General features: G+C 45.5%; 1 protein-coding gene and 1 long non-coding RNA gene across 5 annotated transcripts in view; one reads left to right on the top strand and one right to left on the bottom strand.

Annotated features, from left to right (window-relative positions):
* The window catches only part of LOC137521869 (uncharacterized), a 33,918-nt gene extending 21,093 nt beyond the window's left edge, over window positions 1–12,825 (top strand). For 2 of the 3 annotated variants that reach the window (XR_011022223.1, XR_011022224.1), the window contains 2 exons: window positions 240–652; window positions 12,476–12,825. This is a non-coding gene — a long non-coding RNA (uncharacterized lncRNA). Of the gene's footprint in view, window positions 1–239; window positions 653–7,295; window positions 7,476–12,475 lie in introns of those variants that run through there. The other variant, XR_011022225.1, reaches the window with a different exon arrangement.
* IGSF21 (immunoglobin superfamily member 21) overlaps window positions 1–19,583 on the bottom strand; it is an 826,399-nt gene that overhangs the window by 687,596 nt on the left and 119,220 nt on the right. The gene's annotated exons all lie outside the window — the stretch shown is intronic.

Raw genomic sequence — 19,583 nt, 5'->3', positions numbered from 1 at the left:
TTAGCACCAGGGGACTTATGCGGGGCAGAGGCACACTGACATTGTGCAGACACAGCGGTGGGACCCCCTATGCTCCAGTGCCCCAGAGAAGCTGCTATAGCAGCTATGAACACTGCTACGCCCTCGAGCTAAACAACCTAGCTTGTGAAACAGAAAAGAAGGATCTGGGTTCTCGTCGTTCGCGGAATCGATGTGCGCAAATACCGAGAGATTAACAGAACATTTTTTATGGTTTTAAGGCACTTCAGATGAAAGGGAAGACAACAACAAAACAGACAAACAAACAAAATAAATAAATAAGTGAAAAAAAAAACAGGAGGAGATGATCACAAGGACAGCTTGCAGCCTAAACAACAGACCTTAAATGTCAGAAGATCAAAAGCACATAAATCATGGATGAGCCGGATGATCTGACAGCGAGAACGGGCCGAGGAGAGAAAAAGGTGAGGACGCCAGATACCGAAACGTCTGAGGGGCAATCGCAGCCGCCGCCAACGCAACTCGTCCGAGTTATTCTTCAAAGACCGGAGAACGAAGACAACTAGACAATGCCGTTTAATGCCGCAAAAAGGTGACGGAGAGGACAGCCGTATTTACCGACACTAGAAACACAAACTGGCCTTTCATTCATTCACCGCCTTATAGAGACACGGTAAGGATATGGTATAATGTAGACAGCTCAAAATGCCTGCTTTTATGGTAATAATCCTATATCAGGTGTAGCTATGGGGGGGGCAAGGAGGAACATATGTCCCCGGGCGCAGCACTGTGAGGGCGCTCAGCACAGCTGCTGCACCCCCACGTGCGTGAGAGGCGGCTCGCTGGCTGCCCAAAGTGCCCCTGCTTCTCTCCCCCCTCCCCCTCTGCAGAGCAGTGCAGAAGCGTTAACAGCAGCAGAAAAAGCGAGAGACATCTGGCTATCTAAAGGGGGGGCATAGCTAACTATCTATAAGGGGGCACATCTGTCTATAGGGGAAAAAGCAGGGCACATTTGGCTATCTAAAGGGTGGCACATTTGGCTATTGAAAGTGGGGCATATCTGAACAGTGGAAAGAGCAAATTTTTTTAATCTAAACAAGGGGAAGAGGAGCACATATGTATATCTGTAGGGGAGAAGGGGTCACATCTAGCTATGTACATAACATTTGACTCCACCCATGACCACAACCACATTCTGATGTGTGGCCACGCCCATTTTGTACAGAGGGGGCGCAAAAACTGTCTTTGTTCCGAGGCGCTGAAAACCCTAGCTATGCCTCTGCATCAGAAACACGACCTATATCGATATTTTGCTGTCTATTGATATGTAACCCCACCCTCCCAGTGATGTCACAGCCTAGGCTACTTAGTTATGCAGCCATCTGCCCCTGAGTACTCTGGGAGACCAGGTGTTTTTTCTGCTCACTTTGGAACATGACAACAAACATACATTCTGCAGTGATGCACCTACCAGCAGAAAAGATGTGACCACCTGTAATAAATCTTAAAAATGAAAATCACGGTGGGTAAAGTTTTACAATGAGCAAACACTGACTAAATCATTTATAAAGTTATACTGTAAAAACTAAGCAATTTTATTCATAAAGTTATAATAAAAAAAAGTTCTTCTGTAAATATTCATTATTTAAAAGGAACCCAAGGTGTGAGATCTATGGAAGCTGCCATATTTATTTCAATTTAAACAATAATAGTTGCCTGGCAGTCCTGCTGATCTTTCTGGTCAGTAGGGTGTAAATCACACACCATGCAGCTAATCTTGTCAGATTTGTCATAGACATCTGATCTGCATGCTTGTTCAGGGTCTATAGAAGCAGAGGATCAGCAGGACAACCAGGTAATGTCCATTATTTAAAAGGAAATAAGCATGTCAGCCTCCATATCTCTCTTAAAGGGGAACTGAAGTAAGAGGTATACGGTGGCTGCCATATTTATTTCCTTTTAATCAATTCCAGTTGCCGGGCAGCCCTGCTGGTCTATTTCTCTGCAGTAGTATCTGAATAACACCAGAAACAAGCATGCAGCTAGTCTTGTCAGATCTGACTTTAAAGGATACCAGAGGTGACATGTGACATGATGAGATAGACATGTGTATGTACAGTGCCTATCACACTAATAACTATGTTGTGTTCCTTTTTTCTTTCTCTGCCTGAAAGAGTTAAATATCAGGTATGTAAGTGGCTGACTCAGTCCTGACTCAGACAGGAAGTGACTACAGTGTGACCCTCACTGATAAGAAATTCCAAACATAAAACACTTTCTTAGCAGAAAATGGCTTCTGAGAGCAGGACAGAGATAAAATGGGAAATTTCTTATCAGTGAGGGTCACACTGTAGTCACTTCCTGTCACATGTCACTTCGGGTATCCTTTAAAGTCTGAAACACCTGATCTGCTGCTTGCTTGTTCAGAGGCTATGGCTAATAGTATTAGAGGTAGAGGATCAGCAGGGCTGCCAGGCAACTGGTATTGCTTGAAAGGAAATAAACATGGCAGCCTCCACATCCCTCTCACTTCAGTTCCCCTTTAACTTCCCTTCAATGCAAATCTGAAGCAACGTATGAGATAATGAATTGTATCTGTAGTAAAAATAAAAAATAGAACTTTAGTAGCAAAGAAAACATTCTCATGTTGTTTTCCAGTACAGGAACTGCAAATATGACAGAATGATGCAATGTTATAAATAAAGCTATAAAACTGAAAGTAAAAATATGAGACTATTTTCTTTGCTACTAATGTTCTATCCATTATCCGTACTACACATTCAGTTCATTATATCAGAAGTTTATTTTCACTTCAGCTTCTGAGCCAAAGCTGGTGGTTCGGAATAAGATTTTCACCTGAAGAGACGGAAGCCTCAGGATCCTATTGAGACTTCCCTCGGTGGCATGATGTCCCCCCCCCCCCTCCACATCGGGTCCGCTCCTCCTCTGTTACGAGCGCAGCCGCGCACTAGCCACGCAAGCATGGCCCACGGCTCTGGTTTACTGCGCATGCGCGGCTACTGTGCGCCACACTGCAAGAAGATGAGCTTTACGGCTCGGATATGATTAGCAACAATGCCTTGGTACTAATCTTCCAGGAGAGGGGGGTGGGGGGGGCACACTCAGCGACGGGAGAGATCAGAGCATTGAGGGAGGCCTAAATAGGATCTTGAGGCTTCCCTCTCCTTTTGTACCCGGGCGTCTCGGCTCTGGCACACTTTAAAGAGAAACTGTGACCAAGAATTCAACTTCATTCCAGTCAGTAGTGGATACCCCCATTCCCATGAGAAATCTTTTCCTTTTCTCAAACGGATCATCAGGGGGCTCTGCATGGCTGATATTGTGGTGAAACCCCTCCGACAGTGTGATGTCATGACCATGGTGCTGACAGTTTCCTGTCTGTGGACCTCATTGCATTGTGGGAAATAACAGCTGTTTTACTGTTTGCAGCTGTTTCCAACTGCCAAACAAGCAAGCAGCATCTCCTTTCACTGACATCACCTGCCAGCAGTAAAAATGTCACCATGTGATAAAAGTCAGAATGTAAATCAGGGAGAGGAAAGATATTACAATGGTCAAACACTGACTAAATCATTTATACATAATTATTGTAAAAATGAAGCCCTTTTTTATTACATTCTTTTCACCGGAGTTCCTCTTTAAGTGTTTTGTAGACATCCCATGGACAGAGCAGCTCCCTGATGGATTACTGATCCTTTTACTGCCTCGCACCATTCGGAAATGTGTTTGAAAGTCGATCAAGCCGCGGCCGTCGCTGAAATGCAGAACTCGCTCGGGAACCGAAACGGTTAAACAATAAGTTAAGCGAAAACAGAGGCAGCAGTGGATTAAAAGCGGTATTTTTCTGCACGGTTCAGTGCCATTATCCAGAGCTGTCCCCTGCAGCAATTAGCGCAAGGCTTTCTCTCCTCGGAATAGCAGCGCTCTGACGTTATCTACACTTTGGACTTTATCCATAACATATACATTAAACATAAGTACTTCGGCAGCAGCCCTTGCCACGCGTGTTAACATCTCCCCCCCGTAGGAAGAGAAGCCAATCCAGTCAGAGGCAATTCTATACAATCACTCTCAAGCATCTTGCAATTAATTTTTCACACTGTCTATGCGGCAATTAAATTGCCAGCAAGGCCCATGTATATTATTCCCCTCTTTTTCTTTCATGGAATAAAAGCAAAAATAAACCCGACTAACATGATTCACGGGTCGGTACGAAACGTTACAAATCTCCAACGAAAGAAGGACTTATTTTGAAATATGAAAGATGCTGTATAAAGGCGGGGTGGGGAGTTGTGATCTGTCGTTTGACAGGAGCGGGGAGAGCGAAAATCAAGACTTCTCTGCGATTCTGTTACTTCCACAAAGGAAACACGAGGGGGGTATTAATTCCCGCCTCACACCTATAACTGGTGTGATAAAAAAGGGGGGAGGGGGGGTATTGGAGCCACTTGGAAATCAAACAATTGACGTTCAAACCCCGTAGTCTGGAAATAATCAGAATCTAGTTTGTATGGATGACAGCATTTTAATTTGCAGCAGATCAAGAGCGCCGGGGATCACGGCATTAGAGAACGCTGACCTGAGGCGCAGACCGATTGTCTTTCTAATCTGCGAGATTTGTCTATCTCTCGCCGCCCTGCCACGGCCGTTCTCAAACTTTTTATCCTCAATCAACCTTGGAAATAATTTCGAGACACAGAGAGCCCCTGAAAGGGGTGGAATTTCAACTCATGCCCCAGCAGCAAAGTTCTGTTGTCCTATGTTCATATCTTCTTCCCCCTCGCCCATGCTGACCCCCACAGCCTGAAATCTATCTGGCAGGGGTCATAAAACTTGTGTGGTCACCCTATCCCACCCATAGCAATGCTGTCATCAGGTCTCCCTCCTCCCATACCAAGTGTGGTCACACCACCCCACCCATAACAGTGATGTCATCAGGTCTCCCTCCTCCCATAGCAAGTGTGGTCACCCCATCCCACCCATAGCAGTGATGTCATCAGGTCTCCCTCCTCCCATAGCAAGTGTCGTCACACCACTCCACCCATAACAGTGATGTAATCAGGTCTCCCTCCTCCCATAGCAAGTGTGGTCACACCACTCCACCTATAACAGTGATGTCATCAGGTCTCCCTCCTTCCATAGCAAGTGTGGTCACCCCATCCCACCCATAGCAGTGATGTCACCAGGTCTCCCTCCTCCCATAGCAAGTGTGGTCACACCACTCCACCTATAACAGTGATGTCATCAGGCCTCCCTCCTCCCATAGCAAGTGTGGTCACACCACCCCACCCATAACAGTGATGTCATCAGGTCTCCTTCCTCCCATAGCAAATGTGGTCACCCCATCCCACCCATAGCAGTGATGTCATCAGGTCTCCCTCCTTCCATAGCAAGTGTGGTCACACCACTCCACCTATAACAGTGATGTCATCAGGTCTCCCTCCTCCCATAGCAAGTGTGGTCACACCATCCCACCCATAACAGTGATGTCATCAGGTCTCCCTCCTCCCATAGCAAGTGTGGTCACACCACTCCACCTATTACAGTGATGTCATCAGGTCTCCCTCCCCCCATAGCAAGTGTGGTCACACCACTCCACCTATTACAGTGATGTAATCAGGTCTCCCTCCTCACATAGCAAGTGTGGTCACACCACTCCACCTATTACAGTGATGTCATCAGGTCTCCCTCCCCCCATAGCAAGTGTGGTCACACCACTCCACCTATTACAGTGATGTAAACAGGTCTCCCTCCTCCCATAGCAAGTGTGGTCACACCATCCCACCCATAACAGTGATGTCATCAGGTCTCCCTCCTCCCATAGCAAGTGTGGTCACACCACTCCACCTATTACAGTGATGTCATCAGGTCTCCCTCCCCCCATAGCAAGTGTGGTCACACCACTCCACCTATTACAGTGATGTAATCAGGTCTCCCTCCTCACATAGCAAGTGTGGTCACACCACTCCACCTATTACAGTGATGTCATCAGGTCTCCCTCCCCCCATAGCAAGTGTGGTCACACCACTCCACCTATTACAGTGATGTAATCAGGTCTCCCTCCTCACATAGCAAGTGTGGTCATGCCATCCCACCCATAGCAGTGCTGTCATCAAAACATCACAGACTGGGCCTCTCACGGAACCCAGAAGTTCTGAACAACCTGAGAGGTCACGCCCTAAGAAGCCACACTAAGGTGGTAGAACGCACGTGTTTTTTTTTTCACATGAATGAGGAGTCCAGGGAATCACGGCATCTGCTAGTCTGGACCCCCGATCCATGTGGAAAACCGCTCATTTAACGAAGATTCCCCAGCGGCCATCTTGAGTCACTGTTTGCTGAAAATTCTTATCTCAGAGGCCAATTTTCACTTTCTTAACCATCATATTAAAGCCACGTTTGCTAAGAATTCTTGTTTCCAAAGCCAATTTTCACATTGGCAGAACTATTTGGACCTTAAAGAGAAACCGTAACCAAGAATTGATCTCCATCCCAATCAGTAGCTGATACCCCCTTTCCCATGAGAAAGCTTTGCCTTTTTACAAACGGACCATCAGGGGGCTCTGTATGGCTGATATTGTGGTGAAACCCCTCCCACAGTGTGATGTCAGGACCATGGTTCGGACATCACACTGTGGTAGCCTTGTTGCATTGTGGGAAATAACAGCTGTTTCCAACTGCCAAAAAAGCAAGCAGCATCTCCTTCCACTGACATCACCCGCCAGCAGTAAAAATGTCACCATGTGATAAATGTCAGAATGTAAATCAGGGAGAGGAAAGATTTTACAATGGGCAAAAACTGACTAAATCATTTTTACATAATAATTGTAAAAATGAAGCACTTTTTTATTACATTATTTTCACTGGAGTTCCTCTTTAAGAATTGGAACACAAAATTTGGCTGCGGAGCACCAAATTTCTACGAAATCGGAATTCGGCTGTTCCGATCAACCCTAGTGACAGCTTGGCCCCCGGAACCACTGGGCCCTAGGTACCTGCCTAGATTGTCTTGTGGATGATCCTGCTGTGAATCTACATGGCACAACCAGAGGTTGGCACATGGCAGAGAGGAAGTGCCAAATCAATTAGCCTGAGAGATCATAAATAAATACCGGTAATAGGGATCCCACAGATGCGACGCCAAAAACTTTGATTGTTATATCTACTCAAATGCACTGATTCCAATTCCTTTTCTGTAAAATGTAACTGAGAAAACATTCCGTAACACAGCCTGTCTTTTTTTCATATTATTTTGACAAGCCTATATATCAAAGTGTACATTTTCTCCTTGCCAGGAAGGGATTTCTGAGGTTCGCCGGATTGGAAACGGTCTGTAAATGACGGAGTCTCTGTTCTGGATATTTCCCTTTTAACATGAAATGTCAAGCTGTCAAGATGTCCACCGCTGAAAAAACTGACCCGCCATAGCGTCGGAGGAAGCAACTGCGCTTTCTGCTTTATAAGCTGTGATGAAGACGGCGATGGCGAGGCCACGCCGGAATAAGCTGTCAGGGTGACGGGGGAGGGGAAGTCTCGGGATTCCGCCGCTTCACAATAGCGTAGAGCGTCATAAAAAAGGTTGCTGATTAGGCGAGGAGCACACTTGACCAGGCAATTTTATGAGTATTTTCCGGATTTGTGTCCGCTCTTTGGTCGCGTTTGCATTTTTTACGCTCGATTTTCCATGTTTGTTCGCAATTTTTTAGATTGTGGCAAAATACATTTCAATTGGGAATACGTGTGTCATGCAAGTAAAAAAAAAAAAGCAGCAAACAGATTTTAAATGGCACAAAAAAAATAAATAAATGCAAACGTATTTGGATTTTTATGTAGGAGAGCTGTACACAGAGCTGCAAATTAAAGGGCAACTGAAGCAAGCTGGATATGGAGGCTGCCATATTTATTTGCCAGTTGCCTGGAAGCCCAGCTGATCTATTTGGCTGATGTAGTGTCTGAATCACAGGAACAAGCATGCAGCTAATCTTGACAAACATGTCAGAAACACCTGATCTGCTGCATGCTTGTTCAGGGTCTATGGCTAAAAGTATTAGAGACAGAGAATCAGCAAGACAGGCAACTGGTATTGTTTAAAAAGAAATAAATACGGCAGCCACCATATACCTCTCACTTTAGTTGTCATTTAAAAACTTTAAAAAAAAAAGTAAATTTCTGCCAAAAAATTTTTTCGAACAGCAGTACTTACTCATTGTTTTTATTTTAACACTTATCTTTACTTATTGAAGAGTCAGATTTTACGTCTTGGCCAAGTTTGAGACGGGTCAACCTATCCTGTGTTGGCCGCACTGTTTCCTAAACAAGGACTCTTATTTGGGATGAGACTGCATGCTGCAGATTTCTCATCTCACCAATAATCAAGTGTGACTAAAGTCGGTAGAACAAGAGATGCCAGGCTTAATATCCCCTCCAGACCCGATTAATCACCAAGTCACCTGGAGCCAAACTCAGATGTCGTCTCCAGGGGAGTGAATACAATTTATGGAGCTGCAAGCAAAACTTTGATAAAGTCTTAACTCCCCACACCCACACACATTTATACCCCCTTCCCTTGCATTGACCCCAAGACCAGGAAAGCCATATGCCCGGCGCCACCATGACTCCCCCATCCATAACAGGTGGGGCCATAACACACAGGAGTGGAGAGATGAAATTAGTGTTAGGATTGGAGAGGAGGGGGTTGGTGTCAGGAGTGAAGAGGGGTCAGGTTAGCATTAGGAGTGGACAGAGGGATGTTGGTGTTAGGAGTGGAGAGGAACAGCTTAGTTAGGAGTGGAGAGGGGAAGGGTAGTGTTAGGAGCGGAGAGATGAAGTTAGTGTTTGGAGTGGAGAGGGGGAAGGTTAGTGTTAGAAGTGGAGAGTGTAGAGGTTAGTGTTAGAAGTGGAGAGTGTAGAGGTTAGTGTTAGAAGTGGAGAGTGTAGAGGTTAGTGTTAGAAGTGGAGAGTGTAGAGGTTAGTGTTAGAAGTGGAGAGTGTAGAGGTTAGTGTTAGAAGTGGAGAGTGTAGAGGTTAGTGTTAGTAATGGAGAGGGGGAAGTTAGTGATAGGAGTGGAGGGGGAGGTTAGTGTTAGGAGTGGAGGGGGGGTAGTGTTAGGAATGGATAGGCGGGAGGTTAGTGTTAGGAGTGGAGCAGGGAGGTTAGTGTTAGGAGTGGAGCAGGGAGGTTAGTGTTAGGAGTGGAGAAGGAGAGGTTAATGTTAGGAGTGGAGAGGGGGAGGTTAGTGATAGGAGTGGAGGGGGAGGTTAATGTTAGGAGTGAAGAGGGGGAGGTTAGTGTTAGGAGTGGAGAAGGGGAGGTTAATGTTAGGAGTGGAGAGGGTGGGGTTAGTGTTAGGAGTGGAGGGGGAGGTTAGTGATAGGAGTGGAGGGGGGGGGGGTAGTGTTAGGAATGGATAGGCGAGAGGTTAGCTTTAGCAGTAATGAGGGGGAAGGTTAGAATCTGTGTGGGAGGTTGTTGTTAAGCATTAAAAGAGGGAAGGCTAGTGTCAGAATAGGAGAGAGAAAGGGAATATGCCGGGATATTGGCAAAAAAAGACAACAGTGACGTATGGAAACAGTTTTCCATACAGTCAGGTCTGTACAAGATATTCAAGGTAACATTACAGCAACGTTCAAAGCTTCAATGGTATGTCAATAATATGGACTATGGGTATTAGGACCAGTTAACTAGCTGGCATCACTAGTTCAGTTAGTCAATTAACAGCTTTAAAAGGGAACCTAGTAAAATTATTTAAAGTAAACACATGATGTACCTGAAAATAAATATTACATACTTACCTCACCATCAATTTCTCTCAGAAGCTTACCATTTGATTCTAACAAGGATCCCCTCCAGTTCTGACAAGATATTGTTACATATCAGTTGCTGTCAGTTATACACCAGTTGCTGTCAGTTATAACTGAAAGGACAACTGATGTGCAAGGTAATGTCCACGTTTCCCTATGGCTCTAGTGGGCGATATTACAGTTTTAACAGTGTGCTGACCAGGAAGATTTTATGGGGTAATCATGGCCATTTTCAATATGGAGGATGGAGAATTACACTGATCACAGTGGAAAAACAGGATGCAGGAGAGGAGAAAGAGATTGAGGAGTAGGCTACACGGGAGGTAAGTATGACATGCGTATGTTTATTTTGACTTTTCAATCTTCAGTTCAGGTTTGCTTTAAGCCTGCAGGGATAGGTGCAAAGCCGCAGACACACAATGACTTTTATATTAACTTGAAAAGTTAATTTGCAAAGGCAGTACTTATTATTCAGCCCCATGGGCAGAGCCGCTCGTAGGATTCTGCCTGTTCCATTGCAGGATGAGTTAGCGGGGACGTGATGCAAGCGATGCTGGGGTCACATGACGTAGTTTATAGCCTTGCGCACAATGGAAGGGCTGGAGACGCATTATAAGTAGATTCTCTGCTGCCGCCGACGTATCTCGTCCTGAACGGGAAGCGATAATCACAGAGTCACACATGACTGTGCCAGCCAGAAATGACCTCTTAATATCATTGCAGCAATAAGCTGGCACTGCCTCGTGCCAGGCCTGGCTAAATGAGGCTGTTTATCTGAGTATCGGGCAACATCAACAGCAAATGCTGCATCATATTGTCCGTGACCTAGAAAACGAGCAGGATGGATGCTGCCCACTGGAGCTGTACATCACAGGGCCACGCCCCTCCCTCCTTTGCTGTCTGGTGCCGCCTCTTATCCTCTCTACAGCACTCCATCCATTTTCTCTCCCTATTCATGGTTATTCTTGTTTCTCTCTTCTATCTGTCCCTCTTTATCTGTTTCATATTGGGAGTGATTCACTAAAGGGCGTGTGCTGTGAAGGTCAGCAAAGTACAGGAATTTACTGCATCTGCCCCATCCCGTGCAGGGAACTTCCTGTTACTCTACAGCAGTGGTTCTCAAACTACGGCCCGCGGGCCGAATATGGCCCGCCAAGGCCTTTTCACTGGCCCCCCAAACACAAAATGTATAACTTATAGATGTGGCCCACTGCACCTTTAAAAATCCTCGACCCGCATATAGAATAGCAGTGCTGGCACCACCTATCCACATACTGTAGAAGCCAGCGAGCAGTCATTTGCTGGCTTCCAATCCAATTCTGCATCAGGTGACATTGCAGTCCAACTGGACGGCATGTGGTCACCTGGGTATGCTTCACTGTCTGATGCACAAAGACGTTCTTCGGGCGCCGCATGAGGGAATGGCTGCTGATGGGAGTTTCTTCTCCGGGCATGATTGGGGGGAATCAATACCTAGATTCAATGTAATGTTTTTCAACATCATTTTATGTATGTTCCAACCCCCCAGCAGTCTATAGTATGTTGACCAGGCCCTTGCTCTACAGTTTACTGCCTAGGATTGGCTGGTTGAAAGGATACAGGAGGTGACATGTGACATGATGAGAGACATGTGTATGATCAGTGCCAAGCACACAAATAACTAGGCTGCGCTGTGTTCCCCTTTTTTCTTTCTCTGCCTAAAAGAGTTAAACATCAGGAATGCAAGTGACAGTTTCTGTCTGGGTCGGGACCAGGTCGGACTATAGCATAGCCCTTATTAATAAGTACAGCCATAAAACACTTTTCTGGCAGAAAATGGCTTCTGAGAGCAGGAAAGAGATAAAAAGGATCAAGTAGTTCATAGATTTTAGCTTTGGCATACTTCAATGCACGTGTCACTGAGCAGAGACAATTAAACAGTAAAAACTTAAAAAACATTTTTTAAAAATAAAATTAAACTTTGGGATATCTAACAGTATTTTTTGTTTTTGGGGGGAAGGGGGGGGGGGGGGGGGGGGTAGGGAGAATAGATGCAACTGTTTATCTCATTTTATTTTCATCCCATGTTTCCTTTAAGTCATTAAAAAGCTAAAAGCGGGAGCGTTTCTCTGCAAAGGCCACATAGGCAGCGAGTCAGTGGAAATGCTTCCTATTGGGGATTACTGTGCATAATGGGGTGTCTGTTTCCTGTGGGGAGGGAAAATATGAAATGGGGGCTGCATTAGTGTATAGGATGGAAAGTTACCGATTGGGGGGGGGGGGTTTAATACATAATATAGGGACTGTTGTGGTACATGGAAGAGGGAACCATTGCTCATGGGTGGACATACATAATGGGAATTGTGGCTGCACATGGGTGGCAGTTTGCTGCATGGGAGGGGGTAACATCTGCTGCATGTGTGTAGAGAGATGCACAGGGGTGGCAGCTTGCTGCATGGGAGGGGGTAACATCTGCTGCATGTGTGTAGAGAGATGCACAGGGGTGGCAGTTTGCTACATGGGAGGGGGTAACATCTGCTGCATGTGTGTAGAGAGATGCACAGGGGTGGCAGCTTGCTGCATGGGAGGGGGTAACATCTGCTGCATGTGTGTAGGGGGCCTGTGTTTATACCTGCACATATTTTCCAGACCCTTTCCACTCGTCCGTTTCCTATCCTCCGCCCCTGTTTTTCAGGATCACGCGGTGCTGTGGAGTATGCGGGTTTGAGGCTTATTCGCCTGCTGTTTTGGGAAGAGGCAGATTATGAATGAAGCGATGAAACATTTCTGGTTTTACCCTGACAGAAAGCTTCTGGTATGATCAGCGAAAGAGTGATTTGCATCACTGAACAGTGACGATACAGATAATTTCCGTCACGGATGAGGTCTCCGCGCTCACAAAGAACTCCGAGCAAACCGAGGACAGGAAATACTAACCAATCACGGATCTCCAAGATGTCAAGTGACTGAACAGAGCTGTAATTAGTGGACCTGACAAAAAATGTATAAAAGTTATGTAAAATGTGATAAATAGTAGTGCATAAGTTTACTTGTCAGATGTCATCATTTTTATGTCTGGTGGAGTGTAGCTCCTTATGCTGGTTAGCATTAGTCACTTGCCAGCCAGCCCCTTTCTTCAGGCCCCTCCCTCCTGAAAATGCTTATTAGCTGTGGGAGTGTATGCCTACATAAGTGTTTGTCTCCCTGAGTGACCCTGAGCATACTTATCTTTTATAAGAAAAAACAAAGATCCAGGAGGGGGGCTCCAGGGGGATATGTGAATACAACAGTGAGGGCCCTGATACATGACTCAAGCGTGTCCCCCCCCCCCCCCCCCCAGGACCCCCCTTCTACCTTTCCTTTCAGGGAGCTCCTGCGGAGAGTGAGAGGCTTATCAGCTCCCAGCATGACTAGCACTGCACCTGGTACCTTGCCTCAGCAGCATGTCACAGTGGGAGGGGCTAAATACATACACTGTGACTGGAACTGGAACCAAGGATTAAACTTCACCCCAATCAGTAGCTGATACCCCCTTTCCCTTGAGAAATATTTACATTTTCTCAAATAAATCATCAGGGAGGTCTGTATGGATGACATTATGCTGAAACCCCTCCCCCAGTGTGATGTCAGCACCTAGGGACAATACACTGTGGGAGCCTTGTTGCATTGTGGGAAATAACAGCAGTTTCCAACTACCAAAAAAGCAACATCTCCTTCCACAGGGCCCATTCACATTTAGAATCGCAAAACGCTGGCGATTTTTGCCTGCGTTTTGCAGGAGTGATTTTTCCACGATTTCATGCGGAAAAATCACTGAACACTGCAGCGATTTTTCCGCAATCGCGTTTAGCGCTTTTATAGAACTGAAACGCGATAGTCGGGAAATTGCCTGAAAATGGTGCAGACTATCTGTTTAGCGTTTTTGGGCGATTTGCGGCGATTAGCGCAAATCGCCCAAGTAAGAACGGGCCCATAGGGATTCATTACACTAGCGGCAAAACGCTCTCGTGTGAATGGGCCCTCAGAGATCACCTGCCAGCAGTAAAAATGTCGCCATGCTATAAATGTTAGAATGTAAATCAGGGAGAGAAAAGATTTTGCAATGAGCAAACACTGACTAAAAAATCTATAAATAATTATTGAAAAATTAAGCACTTTTTCATTACATTATTTTCATTATTACATTATTAAAAGTGGACCTGAACTCTTGCACAGGACACAAGGAAAACAGAGAGAAATGCCCCGTGTGTTTTTAGAGAGAAGAGCCTGCCTAATCCTGTAAAGGCTCATACACACGTCCAACATAATGCACAACCAACCGCACAACATGACCAATCGCACAACAAGTTGTTTACACAAGTACGTACACACACACGCCAACCAACTGAACAACCAACTGTGTGCAAGCTAAACGACAAACTGCCCAACACGGCTACATTCAAAAACAACAAAGTTGTTTAGAAGACTTGAACACACGCTCCGACCTGCACGGTAGTTGGGCAGCTAGATCCACCAGTTGGATCTGGCAAACCCCGTTATCAGTTGGTCATCTGTGTATGAACGTGTGGACCTTGAGGCTGCTTTCACAGTGGGACGTTACAGGAGCATGTTAGTGTAGCCTGTAACGCAGCCCAACTCACAGTAATGTAACTGCAATGGGATGTTTACAGTGCCCACGTTGTGTTACAGGGTAACGCTGCACGTTCTGGGAAAGTGCAGCATTCTGTGCGTTATACTGGGCTTTAGCCGCGTTAGACTGTTTGCACATGCTCAGTAATGTTTTTATTATATATATGCTGCCGGAGAGGAGGTGAGGAGAGTCCGCTAATGTAGCCAGGCACATGGCTACTTAATATTCACTGCACTTGCAGTGTTGTCTTCCTGGAGAGGAGGCTGATTGGCTGACGGGACCACGTGATGCGGACTGGAACACTCCGCATCACGTGGTCCCGCCAGCCAATCAGCGCCACGGAGACCACGTGATCGGAACGATCCTGTGGTCTCCGCAGTCTGCACTGCGCAGTGCGTACAAAGAGCTGCATAACGCGGCTCACTCTGGCGTCCTCCTCCAACACCACCAGATGTTGCGTTAGGGGCACGTTATGCGACCATAACGTTCCCTAAAACGCAACGTCTTGGTGGGAAAAAGGCCTAAAGGGAACCTGAACTGAGTAAAATTATTTAAAATAATCACATGATGTAGCTGCAAATGAATATTACATACTTACCTCACCGTCAGTTCCTCTCAGAAGCTCACCATTTTCTTCTTACAGTGATCCCTTCCAGTTCTGACAAGATTTTGTCAGAACTGAAATATACCAGTTGCTTTCAGTTATATATCAGCTGCTGTCAGTTACAACTGAATGTGCAAGGTAATGTCCATGTTTTCCTATGGCTCAAGTGGGCGATATTACAGTTTAACAGTGTGGTGACCAGAGAGCTGTTATGGGTAATGGCCATTTTCAAAATGGAGGACGGAGAATTCCATTGATCACAGGGGACAAACAGGACGCAGGAGAGGAGAAAGAGGTTGATGAGTAGACTACACGGGAGGTAAGTATGACCTGTGTATAGTTATTTCAGGTTCTCTTTAAGTAATCACAAGTGTAATTTGATCTCTCAGCTGCATCAGCACAGAAATTTGGCAGTCCTTGGTAGACACAGCTAATATGTAAACACAGGATGTTAACCCTTTGTCTGCGTCCATGAAAGAAGTAGACACACTGCAGAATTATTGCAAGAGTTCTGTAAGCTGTAACAAAGACATGTTTTTCTTTAACGATTATTATGCTGTTGGAAGTCCTGAGTTCAGGTACGCTTTAAAGGAAAGAATGCCTTGCTATTAATTTTTTTTAAAGAACTCCCGGTAAATACACAATTATATATACCAATAGCGGAGCAGTGGGAGTAATTGACAAAAAAGTACTTTCACTCAACTTGCATTTCTTTTTTTCAGACACCTGTTTCAGACTTCCATTCTTGCCAGGGTCCTATCAGGTCAGAGTGAGGTTGACGAAAGGTAAGTAAATTGGCAGCTGTGCAATTGCAGCCACAACAGCACAAACAAAAAAGCTTTATTTGTACAATGAATGAAGGTTGTTTTGGATGCCTTTTAGAGATATGTGGAGCTACATGTGAAGGAATAGCGCCAAAATCCTAACTGACCCACTTTTCGGTTGTCCCCGCTATGCTCAGAAATGTCCCACATGTGGAATGCAAACCTCACAGCAAATCTTAATAAATCAGGCCTTTTGTGTGCTGCGACTGGAGACTTCGGAGTATATAAAGGCTCTGATTAGCGCAATCAGTCCCTAACAGGGCTGCCGACTGGCCGTAATTTATAGACAGTCTGCAGAAATAGCCCCTTAAAAAAGACACTGTCAGTAAATTGTGCTCCCTGCTGATCCCAGCACAGATAGCGGGTGAGTATTGTGGAGACATTATAATGGGAGAACTATGGTGGGGGAGGGGGGCTCATAACCCCCAGCCATGTGGACAGAATTTGTCAGTCTTGGTTCAGTAAAAAGCAAATGGCAAAGGAGGCCATATCTAGGTTGCCAAGTCATCCCTTTAAAGAGACTCTGAAGCGAGAATAAATCTCGCTTCAGAGCTCATAAATAGCAGGGGCACGTGTGCCCCTGCTAAAACGCCGCTATCCCGCGGCTAAACGGGGGTCCCTTCACCCCCAACCCACCCCCCGCAAAAGTGTGTCGTGAAAAAGTCGCTGGCTGTCTCTTCCTGGAGGCAGGGCTAACGGCTGCAGCCCTGCCTCCAGTCGCGTCTGTCAGCGGCGCATCGCCGCCTCTCCCCCGCCCCTCTCAGTGAAGGAAGACTGAGAGGGGCGGGGGAGAGGCGGAGATACGCGCTGACAGACGCGCGTGGGGCAGGGCTGCGGCGGTTAGCCCTGCCCCAACCAGGAAGCGTTCCCCGGCTGTATTGAGGGGGATTTGGGGGTGAAGGGACCCCCGTTAAGCCGCGCTATAGCGGCGTTTTAGCAGGGGCACACATGCCCCTGCTATTTATGAGGTCTGAAGCGAGATTTATTCTCGCTTCAGACTCTCTTTAAGGCTTTGTTCACATGTAAAACCGCAATCAATGACGCCAACATTTTGCGATTTTGTGAGTGGTTTTTTTAGCGTCTCCCAGCGCTTACCTGTGTGCTACGATTTTTTGTAAAAGCGCTTTTCTAAGCACTTTTGCAGAGCGATTTGTTTTTTCTCTTCCTGACGCAAATCAGGAAGTGAACTCTTTGACCCGGAAAAGAATAAACACAATGTATTTATTCTTAAAAGCGCTGGGGAAATCACTATACAAAACGCTTTTTCAAGCGTTTAGTGATTTCCCTATACCTTCCACTGAGGCAAATCGCCCCAAAAGTGGTACAGGCAGCGCTTTGGTGAGCGGATCAGAATGGAACCGCTCAGATGTGAACACTCTCATAGGGAATCATTGCACAAGCGCTTTTAGGGCGATTTTAAAAATCGCTGGCGCGTAAAAAAGTCGAATACGCCCCTAGTGTGAACAAGCCCTAAAGGACACTTGAAGTGAGAGTTATATAGAGGCTGCCATATTTATTTTCTTTTAAACAATGCACATTGCCTGGCTGTCCAGCTGATCCTCTGCCTCTAATACCTTTAGGCCTTGATCACATTGCGCTGCGCCCGCGCTATCGCCCGCGCTGAGCGATTATTTTTTTTCTTTTGTAATCGCTCTGCTCTGCGTGTTATAAGTGCTTTTGTGAGCGCTTTAGCAGAGCAATTATTTAAATCACTTCCTGGCATCAGTCAGGAAGTGATTACTTTGCCCCCAAAAATGAATAAATACAATGTATTGATTCATTAAAGCTCTGGGGAAATTGCTATACAAATCCCTTTTTCAAGCGCTTTGCGATTTCCCTATACCTTCCATTCAGGGCAAATCGCCCTGAAAATGATACTTGCAGCGCTTTTGTCAGTGGCAAGCAAACGCAACGTCCCAATGAGAACTATCTCATTGGAAAGCATAGTGTAAGCGCTTTTAGGACGAATGGTACAAATCGCCTGCACTTAAAAAATCCAAAAAAACGCCTCTAGTGCGAACGAGCCCTTAGGCCTTCTTCCCATTGCGTTCAGCTCGCATGTCCGTCTGCAGTGGGCTTTTATGAAGACGATACGTTTTTGTGCTTAGCGGTTTCCTAAGCGGTTTTTCCAGAGCTGTTTTGTAATTCACTCCCTGACGCAAGTCAGGAAGTGAAATCTTTGACCCGGAAAAGAATAAATACAATGTATTTATTCTTAAAAACGCTAACACAAAAGCGTTTTTGTGAGCATTTTGCGTTGCTCCTATACTTTCCATCAAAAATGGTACAAGCACCTCTTTACTGAACGGACAGCGCACGACCCGCGCTGATATGAACCTTCTCATAGACATTCATTGTCCACGCAGTCGGGGGCTTTTTTAAAAATCGCACACGGGCGAAAAAAAAAGCTGAAAGCACCGGCAGTGTGAACAAGCCCTTAGCCATACAGGTGGAACAAAAAAAATGTAATATTGTGCATTGATTTCAGTAATTTAACTTAAAAGGTGAAACTTTTAAAGGGAAGTTCCAAGCAAAATAAAAAAATGAGTTTCACTTACCTGGGGTTTCTACCAGCCCCATGCAGCCATCCTGTGCCCTCGTAGTCACTCACTGCTGCTCCAGTCCCCCGCTGGCAGCTTGCCGACCTCGGAGGTCGGCGGGACGCATTGCGTACATTATTACGCATTCCCGCTACTGCAGGAACATTAACACATACATTTTTACGCGTTACTGGTTCAATGCGTAAATTTTTACGCATGGAACAAGTAATGCATGAAAATGTATGTGTTAATGTTCCTGCACTAGTGGGAATGCGTAATAATGTACGCAATGCGTCCCGCCGACCTCCGAGGTCGGCAAGCTGCCAGCGGGGGACTGGAGCAGCAGTGAGTGAGTATGAGGGCACAGGATGGCTGCATGGGGCTGGTAGAAACCCCAGGTAAGTGAAACTCATTTTTTTATTTTGCATGGACATTCCCTTTAAATATATTAAGCCTTGATTTGTTATAATTTAGGTGATTATGGCTGCCAGTTTATGAGAACCCCAAAATCAAAATCTCAGACCATTAGAATATTATGAAATGTTCAATATTCAATCTAGGCTCAAATGCTACGTACACACATGCGACAACGATCGTTCGTTGAGAACGACGAACGAGCTTTTAATTGATGAAAGAACGACCTGAGTAAAGTTAGTTTTTAAATGTGTGTAACGATCTGATCGTTAGAACGAACGTTACATCACATAAAGCAACTATTGCGCCTGCGCATAAAAGTGAGAAGTTTCAGGGAGAAATAGTGAAATGCGCATGTCAAGCCTAGTACGAACGACCGTTTCCAACGATGTACTACTTTTGCAAACGATCGTCGTTGGTTAAAATCCGCCGAGACAGAACTTTCTTTTGTAGCGATTTGGCTCGTTCGTCGTTTGCCTTAATAGTCGGTGGTTCGTTTTTTGTAACGATCATTGTTAGTAAAGATCGGGGAACGATCATTACAAACGACTATAGTCGCATGTGTGTACGCACCTAAAGTGTCAGCTAATTAATCCAAAACACCTGCAAAGGGGTTCCTATTTCATATGTTAGATTCACCAATGGAATTGCTGAAATATATGGACGTTTGCACAATATTTCAATTATTCAAGTTTCACTTGTAGACTCTGAACAAGCATATGCAAATCAGATGTTTGTAACAAAATCTGTGTGATTCAGACACTGCTGCAGCCAAACAGATCAGCAGGACT

This window comes from Hyperolius riggenbachi, chromosome 6 (assembly GCF_040937935.1).
Source record: "Hyperolius riggenbachi isolate aHypRig1 chromosome 6, aHypRig1.pri, whole genome shotgun sequence".
Classification (NCBI taxonomy): domain Eukaryota; kingdom Metazoa; phylum Chordata; class Amphibia; order Anura; family Hyperoliidae; genus Hyperolius; species Hyperolius riggenbachi.
This window is presented reverse-complemented; position numbering and strand designations above follow the sequence as displayed.